This window comes from Arachis ipaensis, chromosome B10, assembly GCF_059453495.1.
Source record: "Arachis ipaensis isolate K30076 ecotype BB chromosome B10, ASM5945349v1, whole genome shotgun sequence".
Lineage (NCBI taxonomy): Eukaryota > Viridiplantae > Streptophyta > Magnoliopsida > Fabales > Fabaceae > Arachis > Arachis ipaensis.
Window position 1 is genome coordinate 40,201,632 of NC_142435.1, and position 15,941 is coordinate 40,217,572.

At 40.1% G+C, this 15,941-nt stretch overlaps 1 non-coding gene across 1 annotated transcript; it reads right to left on the reverse strand.

The window, feature by feature from the left end:
• Positions 1-3,383: 3,383 nt before the first annotated feature.
• On the reverse strand, positions 3,384-3,491 carry LOC148579784 (small nucleolar RNA R71). Its single transcript, XR_015895233.1, has one exon. It is a non-coding gene; the product is annotated as a small nucleolar RNA R71 (small nucleolar RNA).
• Between the last annotated feature and the right edge of the window lie 12,450 nt (positions 3,492-15,941).

A 15,941-nucleotide genomic window follows, 5' to 3' on the forward strand; every position in this document is an offset into this window, starting at 1 on the left:
CAATTGTCTTTCTCATGTAGATAGATCCACCAGCTGAGTAATCTAGAGACATCTGAGCTCCTTCTGCAAGCCCATAGTAGAAGATGTCTAACTGAACCCACTCTGAGAACATTTCAGAGGGGCATTTTCGTAGCATCTCTCTGTATCTCTCCCAGGCATCATAAAGAGATTCATTATCTCCTTGCTTGAAGCCTTGGATGTCCAGCCTTAGCTGTGTCATCCTTTTTGGAGGGAAATATTGATTCAGAAATTTTTCTGTCAGCTGTTTCCATGTCTTTATGCTTGCCTTAGGTTGGTTATTTAACCACCTCTTAGCTTGATCTTTTACAGCAAATGGAAACAGTAATAGTCTGTAGACATCCTGATCTATTTCCTAATCATGTACTGTGTCAGTAATTTGTAAACATTGTGCCAGAAACTCTGTAGGTTCTTCCTGTGGAAGACCGGAATACTGGCAGCTTTGCTGCACCATGATAATGAGCTGAGGATTCAACTCAAAGCTACTGACTCCAATGGAGGGTATGCAGATACTACTCCCATATGAAGCAGTAGAGGGGTTAGAATATGACCCCAGAGTCCTCCTGGACTGTTCATTTCCGCTTAGGTCCATGATGGAGAAAGGGAGATGATGTAAAATAGAAAAAATATTTTTATTTATTTATTTATTAATTTATTTCGAAAATAAAATAAATCAAAATAAAATAAATAAAAATGAGTAAAAGATTTTCAAAAAAGTGAGGAGAGAGAAAGTGGTTAGGAGATTTTGAAAAAGATATGATGATTTTTGAAAAAGGTTTTAAATTTTGAAATAAAAATCTGAATTTTTAAAGGAGAGAGAAAAACAATAAGATAACACAGGATTTAAAATTTTTAGATCTGAGGTTCCTTATTTTCGAAAATTTTGGGGGGGAAAAACACCAAGGAACACCAAACTTAAAAATTTTAAGATTAAGACACAAGGAAAACTTAAGAACACTTTGAAGATTCACAAGAACACGAGAACACAAAGGAAGAACACCAAACTTAAAATTTTTAGAAAACCAAAATAAATTTTCGAAAAACACAGAAAAACCAACAAGAAAACACCAAACTTAAAGTTTGGCACAGGATTTAATAGAAAAATTATTTTTTTGAAAAAGATTTTTAAAAAGAAAATAAGGATTCTAAGATTCTAACACAACAATAAAAAGGGATTCTAAACAAAAAGAGAATTTTTTTCCTAATCTAAGCAACAAAATAAACCGTTAGTTGTCCAAACTCGAACAATCCCCGGCAACGGCGCCAAAAACTTGGTGCACAAATTGTGAATCACACTTTTCACAACTCGTACCACTGACCAGCAAGTGCACTGGGTCGTCCAAGTAATACCTCACGTGAGTAAGGGTCGAATCCCACGGAGATTGTTGGTTTGAAGCAATCTATGGTTATCTTGTAAATCTTAGTCAGGAAGTCAATTATGTTTATCAGTTGAATTGCAAATAAACAAGAGAGCATGGATTAAAGGTTACTTGTTATGCAGTAATGGAGAATATGTTGGAGTTTTGGAGATGCTTTGTCTTCTGAATCTCTACTTTCCTCTGTCTTCTTGTTCACGCACGCACGTCCTCCTATGGCAAGCTGTGTGTTGGTGGATCACCGTTGTCAATGGCTACCTTCCATCCTTCCAGTGAAAACTACGCTCACGCGCTCTGTCACAGCACGGCTAATCACCGGTTGGTTCTCGATCCGGTTGGAATAGAATCCCTTGATTCCTTTGCGTTTGTCACTAACGCCCAGCCTTCAGGAGTTTGAAGCTCGTCACAGTCATTCAATCCTTGAATCCTACTCGGAATACCACAGACAAGGTTTAGACTTTCCGGATTCTCATGAATGCCGCCATCAATTCTAGCTTATACCACGAAGATTCTGATTAAGAGATCTAAGAGATACTCATTCAATCTGATATAGAACGGAGGTGGTTGTCAGGCACACGTTCGTGGGTTGAGAATGGTGATGATTGTCACGGATCATCACCTTCATCACAGTTAAGCGCGAATGAACATCTTAGATAGGAACAAGCGTGTTTGAATAGAAAACAGAAATACTTGCATTAATTCATCGAGGCACAGCAGAGCTCCTCGCCCCCAACAATGGAGTTTAGAGACTCATGCCGTCAAAGAGTACAAAGTTCAGATCTAAAAGGTCATGAGATGCAAAATAAGTCTCTAAAAGTTGTTTAAATACTAAATTAGTAGCCTAGGTTTACAAAAAATGAGTAAACTATGATGGATGATGCAGAGATCCACTTCTGGGGCCCACTTGGTGTGTGCTGGGGCTGAGATTTAAGCAATTTACGTGCAGAGGCCATTTGTGGAGTTGAACGCCAGTTTTTGTGCCAGTTTGGGCGTTCAACTCCAGCTTTTGATCCTTTTCTGGCGCTGGACGCCAGAATTGGGCAGAGAACTGGCGTTGAACGCCAGTTTACGTCGTCTATCCTTATGCAAAGTATGGACTATTATATATTTCTGGAAAGCCTTGGATGTCTACTTTCCAACGCAATTAGAAGCGTGCCATTTCAAGTTCTGTAGCTCCAGAAAATCCACTTTAAGCGCAGAGAGGTCAGAATCCAACAGCATCAGCAGTCCTTTTTCAGCCTGAATCAGATTTTTGCTCAGCTCCTTCAATTTTAGCCAGAAAAATACCTGAAATTACAGAAAAACACACAACTCATAGTAAAGTCCAGAAATATGAATTTTTCCTAAAAACTAATGAAAATAGACCAAAAACTAACTAGAACATACTCAAAACTATATGAAATTAACCCCAAAAAGCGTATAAAATATCCGCTCATCAGCCCTCTTCTTTGTCATATGAGCAGGAGCAAGGACAAGAACATTCTTGTGGAAGCAGATCCAGAACCTGAAAGGACTCTGAAAAGGAAACTAAGAGAAGCTAAAATACAACAATCCAGAGATAACCTTTCAGAAATTTTCGAACAGGATGAGGAAATGGCAGCCGAAAATAATAATAATGTAAGGAAGATGCTTGGTGACTTTACTGCACCTAATTCCAATTTACATGGAAGAAGCATCTCCATTCCTGCCATTGGAGCAAACAACTTTGAGCTGAAACCTCAATTAGTTTCTCTGATGCAGCAGAACTGCAAGTTTCATGGACTTCCATCTGAAGATCCTTTTCAGTTCCTAACTGAATTCTTGCAGATATGTGATACTGTTAAGACTAATGGAGTAGATCCTGAAGTATATAGGCTCATGCTTTTCCCTTTTGCTGTAAGAGACAGAGCTAGATTATGGTTGGATTCTCAACCCAAAGACAGCCTGAACTCTTGGGGTAAGCTGGTCACGGCTTTCTTAGCCATGTACTTTCCTCCTCAAAAGCTGAGCAAGCTTAGAGCTGAAGTTCAAACCTTCAGACAGAAAGAAGGTGAATCCCTCTATGAAGCTTGGGAAAGATACAAACAGTTGACCAAAAAGTGTCCTTCTGACATGCTTTCAGAAGGGACCATCCTGGATATATTCTATGATGGTTTATCTGAGCTATCAAAGATGTCACTGGACACTTCTGCAGGTGGATCCATTCACCTAAAGAAAATGCCTGCAGAAGCTCAAGAACTCATTGACATGGTTGCTAATAACCAGTTCATGTACACTTCTGAAAGGAATCCTGTGAGTAATGGGACGCCTATGAAGAAGGGAGTTCTTGAAGTTGATACTCTGAATGCCATATTGGCTCAGAATAAAATATTGACTCAGCAAGTCAATATGATCTCTCAGAGTCTGAATGGAGTGCAAGCTGCATCCAACAGTACTCAAGAGGCTTCTTATGAAGAAGAAGCTTATGATCCTGAGAACCCTGCAATAGCAGAGGTGAATTACTTAGGTGAACCTTATGGAAACACCTATAACTCATCATGGAGAAATCATCCAAATTTCTCATGGAAGGATCAAAAGCCTCAACAAGGCTTTAATAATGGTGGAAGAAACAGGTTTAGCAATAATAAACCTTTTCCATCATCCACTCAGCAACAGACAGAGGACTCTAAACAAAATACTTCTAATTTGGCAAACTTAGTCTCTGATCTATCTAAGGCTACTGTAAGTTTCATGAATGAAACAAGATCTTCCATTAGAAATCTGGAAGTACTAGTGGGCCAGCTGAGTAAAAGGATCACTAAAATCCCTCCTAGTACTCTCCCAAGTAATACAGAAGAGAATCCAAAAGGAGAGTGCAAGGCCATTGACATAAGCACCATGGCCGAACCCAAAGAAGGAGAGGAGGACGTGAATCCCAAGGAGGAAGACCTCCTGGGACATCCAGTGGTCAATAAGGAGCTTCCCTCTGAGGAACCAAAGGACTCTGAGGCTCATCTAGAGACCATAGAGATTCCATTGAACCTCCTTATGCCCTTCATGAGCTCTGATAAGTATTCTTCTTCTGAAGAGAATGAGGATGTTACTGAAGAGCAAACTGCCAAGTTTCTTGGTGCAATCTTGAAGTTGAATGCCAAATTATTTGGCATTGATACTTGGGAAGTTGGACGTCCCTTGTTCATCAATGAACTAAGTGATCTGGATCAACTGACATTGCCTCAGAAGAGACAGGATCCTGGAAAGTTTATAATACCTTGTACTATAGGCACCATGATCTTTAAGGCTCTGTGTGACCTTGGTTCAGGGATAAACCTCATGCCCCTCTCTATAATAGAGAAACTGGGAATCTATGGGGTGCAAGCTGCTAGAATCTCATTAGAGATGGCAGATAATTCAAGAAAACAGGCATATGGACAAGTAGAGGACGTGTTAGTAAAGGTTGAAGGCCTTTACATCCCTGCTGATTTCATAGTCTTGGATACTGGAAAGGAAGAGGATGAATCCATCATCTTAGGAAGACCTTTCCTGGCCACAGCAAGAGCTGTGATTGATGTTGACAGAGGTGAACTAGTCCTTCAATGGAATGAGGACTCCCTTGTATTTAAAACTCATGGATCTCCCTCTGCAACCATGGAGAGGAAGCATGAAAAGCTTCTCTCAAAGTAGAGTCAACCCAAGCCCCCACAGTCAAACTCTAAGTTTGGTGTTGGGAGGCCACAACTAAACTTTAAGTTTGGTGTTGAACTCCCATATCCAAACTCTAAGTTTGGTGTTGGAGAGTCTCAACAATGCTCTGAACATCTGTGAGGCTCCATGAGAGCCCACTGTCAAGCTATTGACATTAAAGAAGCACTTGTTGTGAGGCAACCCAATTTTTATTTATCTAACTATATTTTTCTTAGTTATATGTCTTTATAGGTTCATGATCATGAGGAGTCACAAAATAAATATAAAAATTGAAAACGGAATCAAAAACAGCAGAAGAAAAATCACACCCTAGAGGAGCATCTGCCTGGCGTTCAACGCCAGAACAGAGCATGGTTCTGGCGCTGAACGCCCAAAATGGGCAGCTCTCTGGCGCTGAACGCCCAGAACAAGCATGGTTCTGGCGTTCAACGCCAGAAATGGCAACAAATGGGTGTTGAACGCCCAAAATGGGCACCAACCTGGCGCTGAACACCCAGAGTTGTGTGCAAGGGCATTTTACATGCCTAAATTGGTGCAGGGATGTAAATGCCTTGACACCTCAGGATCTGTGGACCCCACAGGATCATCTCAGGATTTGTGGACCCCATAGGATCCCCACCTACCTCATCCCTTCTGTTTTCCATTTACCACTCACATCCATACACCCACTACCTTCAAAATTCAACATCTCTCTCCTACCCAATCCCACCCATATGGCCGAATACACACTCCCATCCATCTCCTCCATATCTTCTTCATTCTTTCTTCTTTTGCTCGAGGGCGAGCAACATTCTAAGTTTGGTGTGGTAAAAGCATAGCTTTTTTGTTTTTTCCATAACCATTGATGGCACCTAAGGCCAGAGAAACCTCTAGAAAGAGGAAAGGGAAGACAAAAGCTTCCATTAAGGGTCTATAGCTCAGTGGTAGAACATTTGACTGCAAATCAAGAGATCCCTGAGATACCTCAGGGGATACATTTTCTTCCACACAATTATTGGAAGCAACTAAGGGTGGAACATCAAGAGCACTCCATCATCCTTCATGAAATCAGAGAAAATCTAAAAGCAATGAGGGAGGAGCAACAAAGACAAGGAAGAGACATAGAAGAACTCAAGGACATCATTGGTTCCTCAAGAAGGAAACGCCACCATCACTAAGGTGGATTCATTCCTTGTTCTTATTTCTTCTGTTTTTTGTTTTCTATGTGATGTGCTTATCTATGTTTGTGTCTTCATTACATGATCATTAGTAGTTAGTAACTATGCCTTAAAGTTATGAATGTCCTATGAATCCATCACCTCTCTTAAATGAAAAATGTTTTAATTCAAAAGAACAAGAAGTACATGAGTTTCAAATTTATCCTTGAACTTAGTTTAATTATATTGATGTGGTGACAATGCTTCTTGTTTTCTGAATGAATGCTTAAATAGTGCATATGTTTTTTGAAGTTGTTGTTTAAGAATGTTAAATATGTTGGCTCTTGAAAGAATGATGACTAGGAGACATGTTATTTGATAATTTGAAAAATCATAAAAATGATTCTTGAAGCAAGAAAAAGCAGCAAAGAACAAAGCTTGCAGAAAAAAAAATAGGCAAAAAAAAATAGAAAGAAAAAGAAAAAGCAAGCAGAAAAAGCCAAAAGCTCTTAAAACCAAGAGGCAAGAGCAAAAAGCCAATAACCCTTAAAACCAAAAGTCAAGGGCAAATAAAAAGGATCCCAAGGCTTTGAGCATCAGTGGATAGGAGGGCCTAAAGGAATAAAATCCTGGTCTAAGCGGCTAAACCAAGCTGTCCCTAACCATGTGCTTGTGGCGTGTAGGTGTCAAGTGAAAACTTGAGACTGAGCGGTTAAAGTCAAGATCCAAAGCAAAAAAAGAGTGTGCTTAAGAACCCTGGACACCTCTAATTGGGGACTTTAGCAAAGCTGAGTCACAATCTGAAAAGGTTCACCCAATTATGTGTCTGTGGCATTTATGTATCCGGTGGTAATACTGGAAAACAAAGTGCTTAGGGCCACGGCCAAGACTCATAAAGAAGCTGTGTTCAAGAATCATCATACTGAACTAGGAGAATCAATAACACTATCTGAACTCTGAGTTCCTATAGATGCCAATCATTCTGAACCTCAATGGATAAAGTGAGATGCCAAAACTATTCAAGAGGCAAAAAGCTATAAGTCCCGCTCATATGATTGCATCTATGTTTCATTGATAGTTTAGAATTTATAGTATATTCTCTTCTTTTTATCCTATTTGATTTTCAGTTGCTTGGGGACAAGCAACAATTTAAGTTTGGTGTTGTGATGAGCGGATAATTTATACGCTTTTTGACATTGTTTTTAGTATGTTTTTAGTAGGATCTAGTTACTTTTAGGGATGTTTTCATTAGTTTTTATGTTAAATTCACATTTCTGGACTTTACTATGAGTTTGTGTGTTTTTCTGTGATTTCAGGTATTTTCTAGCTGAAATTGAGGGACTTGAGTAGAAATCAGATTCAGAGGTTGAAGAAGGACTGCTGATGCTGTTGGATTCTGACCTTCCTACACTCAAAGTGGATTTTCTAGAGCTAAAAACTCTAAATGGCGCACTTCTAATTGCGTTGGAAAGTAGACATCCAGGGCTTTCCAGCAATATATAATAGTCCATACTTTGGCCAAGAATAGACGACGTAAACTGGCGTTCAACACCAGCTTTCTGCCCAATTCTGGCGTCTAGCGCCAGAAAAGGATCCAAAACCAGAGTTGAACGCCCAAACTGGCACAAAAACTGGCGTTCAACTCCAGGAATGACCTCTACACGTGTAACACTCAAGCTCAGCCCAATCACACACCAAGTGGGCCCCGGAAGTGGATTTATGCATCAATTACTTACTCATGTAAACCCTAGTGACTAGTTTATTATAAATAGGACCTTTTACTATTGTATTAGACATCTTTGGATCTTGGGATTATCTTTTGATCTATTGATCACGTTTTGGGGGCTGGCCATCTCGGCCATGTCTGGACCCTTCACTTATGTAATTTTAACGGTAGAGTTTCTACACTCCATAGATTAAGGTGTGGAGCTCTGCTGTTCCTCAAAGATTAATGCAAAGTACTACTGTTTTCTATTCAATTCATCTTATTTCGCTTCTAAGATATTCATTCGCTCTTCACCCTGAATGTGATGAACGTGACAATCATCATCATTCCCTATGAACGCGTGCCTGACAACCACTTCCGTTCTACCTTCGACTGAATGAGTATCTCTTAGATCTCCTAACCAGAATCTTCGTGGCGTAAGCTAGAATGATGGCGGCATTCAAGAGAATCCGGAAAGTCTAAACCTTGTCTGTGGTATTCCGAGTAGGATTCAATGATTGAATGACTGTGACGAGCTCCAAACTCGCGATTGCAGGGCGTTAGTGACAGACGCAAAAGGATAGTAAATCCTATTCCAGCATGATCGAGAACCGACAGATGAATAGCCGTGCTGTGACAGGGTGCGTTGACCATTTTCACTGAGAGGATAAGATGAAGCCATTGACAAGGGTGATGCCTCCAGACGATTAGCCGTGCCGTGACAGGGCATTGGATCATTTTCCCGAGAGATGACCGAAAGTAGCCGTTGACAATGGTGATGTATCACATAAAGCCAGCCATGGAAAGGAGTAAGACTGACTGGATGAAGATAGCAGGAAAGCAAAGGTTCAGAGGACCGAAAAGCATCTCCATTCGCTTATCTGAAACTCTCACCAATGATTTACATAAGTACCTCTATCCCTATTCTATTAATTATTATTCGAAAATACCATTATCAATTTATATCTGCCTAACTGAGATTTGCAAGGTGACCATAGCTTGCTTCATACCAACAATCTCCGTGGGATTCGACCCTTACTCACGTAAGGTATTACTTGGACGACCCAGTGCACTTGCTGGTTAGTTACACAGAGTTGTGAACTATGGTCTTGGCATCATGTTTTTGGCGCCAATTCCAGGGAAAGAAAGAGCAATAAATTTTACATAATTAAAGTGTAATCACAATTTCCGCGTACCAATCAGCAATCTCCCAAGGCACGTCAGCTCGATGGCCGAGCTGGGTAATCAGATATGGGAAAGGGAGAGTGCCTCTGACATGGACCCTGGCTATGTAATACCGGATGAATCGCAGAAGATACAGATCCTTACCCTCCATCACACACCAGATGAGGGTGATTATAGCAGCAGGCAGCTTCATCTCATGAGTGCTCGGCATAACAAAGTTGCTCAGGATCTGGTGCCATAGCTGAGCCTCATCATTCAGATACATCAGCTTTATTCCCTTAGGCATCGTGGTGTTCTTTCCCATGACCCAGGGGACAGTAGGATCAAGGGCTATCCTCTGCTTGACAGCATCCCAGTCAAATCTCATAAAACGCATATCCTCTTCAGCCCTTTGGTACCTGTCAGGCTGATCTGACTTAGGCTGAAGCTGCAGAATATCCTCAATGGCTTCCTCAGTGACCAGTATCTGTTTCCCTCTGAGGTGCACTGCATCCAGGGAAGTCTTGAAATAGTTGCAGTAAAACTCTCTTACCCAGGAAGCATTGACCTCTGTCAAGTTTCTCTACAAGAAGAACCAGCCTCTCTATTTTATCAGATAGGAGGTGTACTGCTGTAGTTCTTCTGGAATTTTCAGAGTTCTCTCCAGGTACAGGTTCCTGGAGGTGGCAAACACTGGATACTTCAGCTCACAGTATCTGTTTGCAAATTTTACCGGATCATTGGCAGTGAAGAGCTGGTCAGCCTTTTCCTACGGGGTAAAGTGCTTTTCCCGCCAGGAGTCATCATGCATAATGTCCAGGATAGACATAGAGGATTCACCTGTTTCTCTTTTGCTAGTGGTTGCTTTGCCTTTTCCTTTGTGCTAGGGGTCAGACATCCTGAAAAGCAGAAATTCCAGGATATAAATGAAGAACAAAGCAGGAAAACAAGTAGCCAAATAGAATAATAGCAATATAAGCACATAGTGACAAAAGAGCAGTAGAATTATAAAATGAGTTAAGTATATGTATATTATGGATTGTATTTGAGTTAGAAATCTGAGATGAAAAATCACAATCCAAAGTGTAATATAAGTAGAATTCATGTTAATTAGGAGAAACAATAATCATGCCATGAGTTAGAAAGTTAAAGTAATTAGATAAAAACCGAAAAGAGAAGTGTGAAAGTTAAAATGGTTAGGAGTGAAAAAGAAAGTTAGAAAGGTAAAGTAGTGAGTTAGTGAAAAGAAGGGTAAAGTAAGTGGCATGAGAATTGATTCCTAGGTAACCATAAATTCTTAATTTTAAAGAATAATAAACTCATATTCAAGCAAGGATATCAGGTTATTAATGATGAATCATATGGATATAGAAATAGCAAAAATTAAGATCGAATCATCAATAATGCAATTTATTAACTAGGAAATTTGAAAAGGAAAAAGAATGCTGGCCCGTGCATTCATGAATTGGGTTGGTTGTAGCTAAGTAGTGCAAAATTGAAAATTGCTAAAACCAATTCCTGAATGTAAAAATGAAATAATTTGCAGAAAATTGGGCAGCATTCCGAATAAAATTGGATGTTCCCGGGTAATAATAAACAGCAAGCAGAACAGTTCATATAAAGTAAAATAAAGCTGCAAATACACATAAGTAATACGAACATGAAAGAGCAGTGTAACAACAGCATGAAACAGTAAGGAACAGCATATGAACAGTATTAACATCACAGCAACATCAGAATTCCGAAATTTATAAAACAAGTAGCAAGAACAGCGCAATTATCAGGCTTAAATCCACTAACCACATCCTAGCTACCTAACCACCTAGAATCCACTACAAACATGCATCTCTAACTAGCCTAATTCAAACAAAATCTGAAAAATAAGCAAAAACTACAAGTGATAGAGAAATTGGCGTTCAGTGGAACCTGGTGTGAGGAAGAACAAATTTATGGAACAGAGAGATGATGGGGGTGTGGTGGTGGTGGTGCTGACGCGGCGGTGAAGGGCGGTTGGCGCGGCGGTGGGCAGCTGTTCGGTGGCAGGGGGTTTCGGGTAGGGTTTAATGGTGGAGAGGGTGGGTAAGAAGAAAGGAGGTGAGGGTGGTGGTGGTGGTGCTGACGCGGCAGTGATGGTGCGGTGGTAATGGCTGGCCGCGGTGGGGGCAGCGGTGGTGGAGGAGAGAGAAGAGAGGGGAAGAGAAAGAGGGGAAAAGGAAGAAGGAGGGGGGTGGGCGTCGCGGTGGGTCTGGGTGGTTGGGGGTGGTAGTGTTTTGGTGGGGAGCAGAGAGGGAGCAGAGGGGGGGTTGGGGGGGAAGAGAATGGGGGCGCGATGGGGTTAGGGTTTCGCGTGACTGGGGGTTAGTGGATTTGAATCCACGCGAATGCGTAGGGCACGCAATTGCGTGGTTAGGGTGAAATAGGGTTGACGCGGTCGCGTGGTTGACGCAATCACATGGGATGGGTAAAAGATGAATGACGCAGTCGCGTGAGGCACGCGACCGCGTCGCTGAAAATTGTGCTAAACGCACAATTCCAGCGTCATTTCAGCGCAACTCTCTGTCTCCATTTAGGGGGCCATAAGATCCACGTGACGCGGACGCATCGCTCATGCTTTCGCGTGGGCTGTTTTGTGCTAAACGTACACTAGCCGTACGATTCTAGCCCAGATTTCTGGGCGTTGGATTTTTACGCCGATTTCCAGATCACGCGTTCGCGTGGGTGACGCGGACGCGCGGGAGGTGTTTTTCGCAATTGACGCGAACACGTTAGCGATGTTGTCGCATGGAACAATTTGTGCCAAAGACATGCCTGCAGCCACGCTTTCGCGTGACTTTCTGTTCACTTTCCTTTTCTTTCTAATGCACTTGTGACGCTTACGCGTCGCGTGCATTAATTTTTTTTTAATTATGCAATTATGCAGTATGCAATGCTAATGCAAATGCTACGAATAATATCTAGGTTCAACGAAAATAAAACAATATAAAAATAAATAAAACGAAGTAAAACTGAAACAGGAACGATCATACCATGGTGGGTTGTCTCCCACCTAGCACTTTTAGTTAGAGTCCTTAAGTTGGACATTTGGAGAGTCCTTTGTTATGGTGGCTTGTGCTTGAACTCATCCAGGAATCTCCACCAATATTTGTGATTCCAATGGCCTCCGGGGTCCCAAACTAGGCGCAGAAAGCATTCAAGCAAGTTAAAGCAAGTGACAAGGCCCCAAGAGTGTTGATTGCCAGAATGAATTCCGGGGTCCCAAACCTTGCTTTTGCACCTGTCTTCTTGTTGATCGTTAGCGTTCCAACCGGGTGGCAGGCAATCTGAATTCTCACTAAAGCGGCCAAACAACTTCTTAGACCCATTCAGTTGAGCTTTACACCAACCTTTGCATTTCGATTTCGAGCTTCCAACCACAAGGAACCTAGGATTGTGCTGCCAACCACTAACCATCTCCCTCGTGCTCTTAAAGCCACAAAGAGCTCTAAGCTGACCATCTGTCTCAAGTAAACCATATTCAAGTGGAATGAGAAAGCTAAGAGATATGAATTTTATCCACTTGAATGTTGTGAAGGATGATGGTGACTTAGGTGGAGAGGTTTCCAGCAACTTTGGCAAAGTGATATCAAGCTCCACTCCCTTGAGTTCTTCCTTGACAACTTCCACCTCCTTGCAAGCTTCTTCAATATCAACCTCTTCCTCTTGATATCTTTCTTCCAATTCAATCTCCTCTTCACTGCTTTCCAAGGGCATGGGAGGCTGTGCTTCTTCTTCTTGAATCTCCATCTCTTGATTGACCTCTTCCAAGTCCTTAACCATGACATGCCTTGGAGGTTGTACACCCTCCTCAACATCAAATGCAATCATCTTGGAGGGAGGCTCTATGTCTTGACTTTCCCATGGAGGTTCATCATCTCACAAGTCTTCAACCATTTCTTCCTCTGCACTTGTTCCAATACAAAGCCATGTTCCTCATTGTCCACCGAAGTTTCTAGTGTCTCCTTCGTGCTACGCTCTTCTTTTGATTTTCCACATGCAGCCATGGGAGTACTTTGAGTGCTCAGATGTTGGGAAGCTATTATATTTACTAACTCGCCTAAGGCAGTCGCAAAATTTACCACACTCTTATTCATCTTTTCTTGCCCTTGAAGAATAACACTAAGGGCGCTGTTATCCAATGGAGGTTGGGGTGGATAGGAGGGTTCATTATTTTGGAGAAAGGGTTCATGGTAGGAAGGTGGTTCTTCTTGATAAGGATATGGGGATGGTGAATATTGAGGTGGTGGTTCTGGGTATGGTTCATATGGTGGTTGGTATGGTGGATATAGGTTAGGGTCATATGGTGGTGTTTGGTGGTAAGGGACTTGTGAGTATGGTGGTCCAGAGTTGTGTTGAGGAGATCGTTCATAAGCATATGGCGGGACTTGTTGGTAACTACAAGGGGGTCCACCATAATCATCATCTTGGTATGCATCACAGAATGGTTGTTGGTTATAGTGCATTGGAGGGAGTTGTTGCCAAGAGAGTTGATCAAATCCTTGTGGCTCCTCCCATCTTTGATTCTTCCAACCTTGATGCCTATTTTCATTATAGTTTCTATTCCTTACAACAACATTGGAACCAAACTTGAAACCAAAGGGGTGAGAATTCATAATAGCAAATAAAAATTAAAAACAAAAATAAAAACAAATGTAAATTAAAAAGGTTATTGAAATTTAAATTTTGAATTTGAAAATTAAATTTTGAATTTTAAATTTTGAAATTTGAATTTTGAAATTTGAATTTTGAAATTTGAATTTTGAAATTTAAATTTTGAATTTTTGAAAAAGATTTAAATTTTGAAAAGGTTTGATTTTTAAAATTTTAAATTTAAATTTTGAATTTTGAAATTTGAATTTTGGAAATTAAATATTGAAATTTGAAATTTGATTTTTTGAAATAAGATAAGATAAGATTTTGAAAAAGATATAAATTTTTTTTTTGTGATTTTCGAAAAAAAAATTAATTAAAATAAAGAGCAATAACCTCTTAATTTACGAAAGCAAAAATAAAAACAAAAACAAATAAACAAGCAAAAAGCAAATATTTACAAAAACCAATAATAAGGCACACGTTTGCAATTCCCCGGCAACGGCGCCATTTTGACGATTGGTTTTTCTATCGGTAAAGAAATATAAAAATATGATCGCGTTGTAAGTATAGCTTCTAAACCAACAGAAAATCCTTTCGTACAAACGCTTTGGTTGTCACAAGTAACAAACCCCTTTTAAAATTGATAACTGAAGTATTTAAACCTCGGGTCGTCTTCTCAAGGAACTACAGGGAGGTGTTCTTATTATTGGTTATGAGTTTTGTAAATTGGGGGTTTTGAAAGTAAGGAACAAGTAATTTAAATGACAAGTAAAATAAACAAATAACTGTAAAATAAACTCTTGGCAAGGTATGAAAATTTGGAAGTCCTATCCTAGTTACTCCTATGAGAATTGAAGTTAATCCCACTTAGTTAACCTTTACGAAAGCAAGGGAAAGTCAAGTGAACTAATTAGTTAGATTCCCAAGTCCTAGCCAACTCCTAAGGAAAGACTAGAGTTAGTGGAATTCCAGTCAATTAGCCGACATAACAATCAATCACGATAAGTTGATAACTCAAGAGCCTCTAGTTAATCAATTAAAGCCAAGAATATAAAAAGCTAAATAAGAATCATAAATCTGAAATACCTCAATTGCATTAATAAGAGAAAATCAATCTAAACATAGAGAGTTCATAAGCCAATTTGGCAACATAAGTAATTAAATGAGAGCATTAAAGTATCTGAAAGTAAAAGAGAAATATAAAGTAAAAGAAATATTGAACCTGATGAAGAATTGAAATCCTAAATCCTTTAAGAGGAATCCTAATCCTAAAACCTAAGAGAGAAGAGAGAACTTCTCCCTCTAAAAACTACATCTAAACTGTGAAAAGTGAATAATTAAAGGCCTCCCTTTTGAATGGATGCATTCCTCCACTTTATAACCTCTAATCTGTGCTTTCTGTACTTGGATCTGGGCCAAAAAGGGTTTTAGAAATCGTTGGAAGCGTTTTCTGCAGTTTCTGGTGCGTGGCGTCCGTCACGCGTCCGCGTGGGTCACGCGGTCGCGTCATCTGGGAGTTTTCATTATCACGCGTTCACTTCGGTCACGCGTACGCGTCATCTGTGTTTTGCTCAAGGCACGTGTCCGCGTTAGTCACGCATTCGCGTCACTGCCTTTTCGCGCTAGGCACGCGGCTGCGTCGTCCATGCGTTTGCGTTGCTGCCAGTTTCTTTAAAAACTCCATTTTGTGCTTTCCTTCTATTTTTGTATGTTTCCTTTCCATCCTTTAAATCATTCCTGCCTTAGGAGATCTGAAAATACTCAACACACAAATCACGGCATCGAATGGTAATAAAAGGTAATTAAAATAACTATTTTTAAAGCATAGGAAACATGTTTTTTTCACATATATCACATAATAAGGAAGGGAAAGTAAAACCATGTAATTTCACATGAATAAGTGGGTGAAGGGTTGAATAAATCACTTAAATTGAGCACAAAATATATCATAAAATATGGGTTTATCAGAGGTCTAGTGTTAGTAGGTACAGAATTAGCCTACAACGTCCAATTTAACTAATCGCTTGAGTATTCCAACTCAAGTGTCTCCTCTTAATTAACCCCCATGTCAAGTGGAGAGTCTACTCCATTGACATGGAATTAATAATCATAAAAATATAGGAAGACATAATTGAATAAAATAAAATAGAGATAATTGAAATTAATTAAAAATAAAAATAACTCTATATATTAATAAACTCAGAATGTAAAATACTTATTTGAATAGGGTTAATAATCAACTGAAAAGAG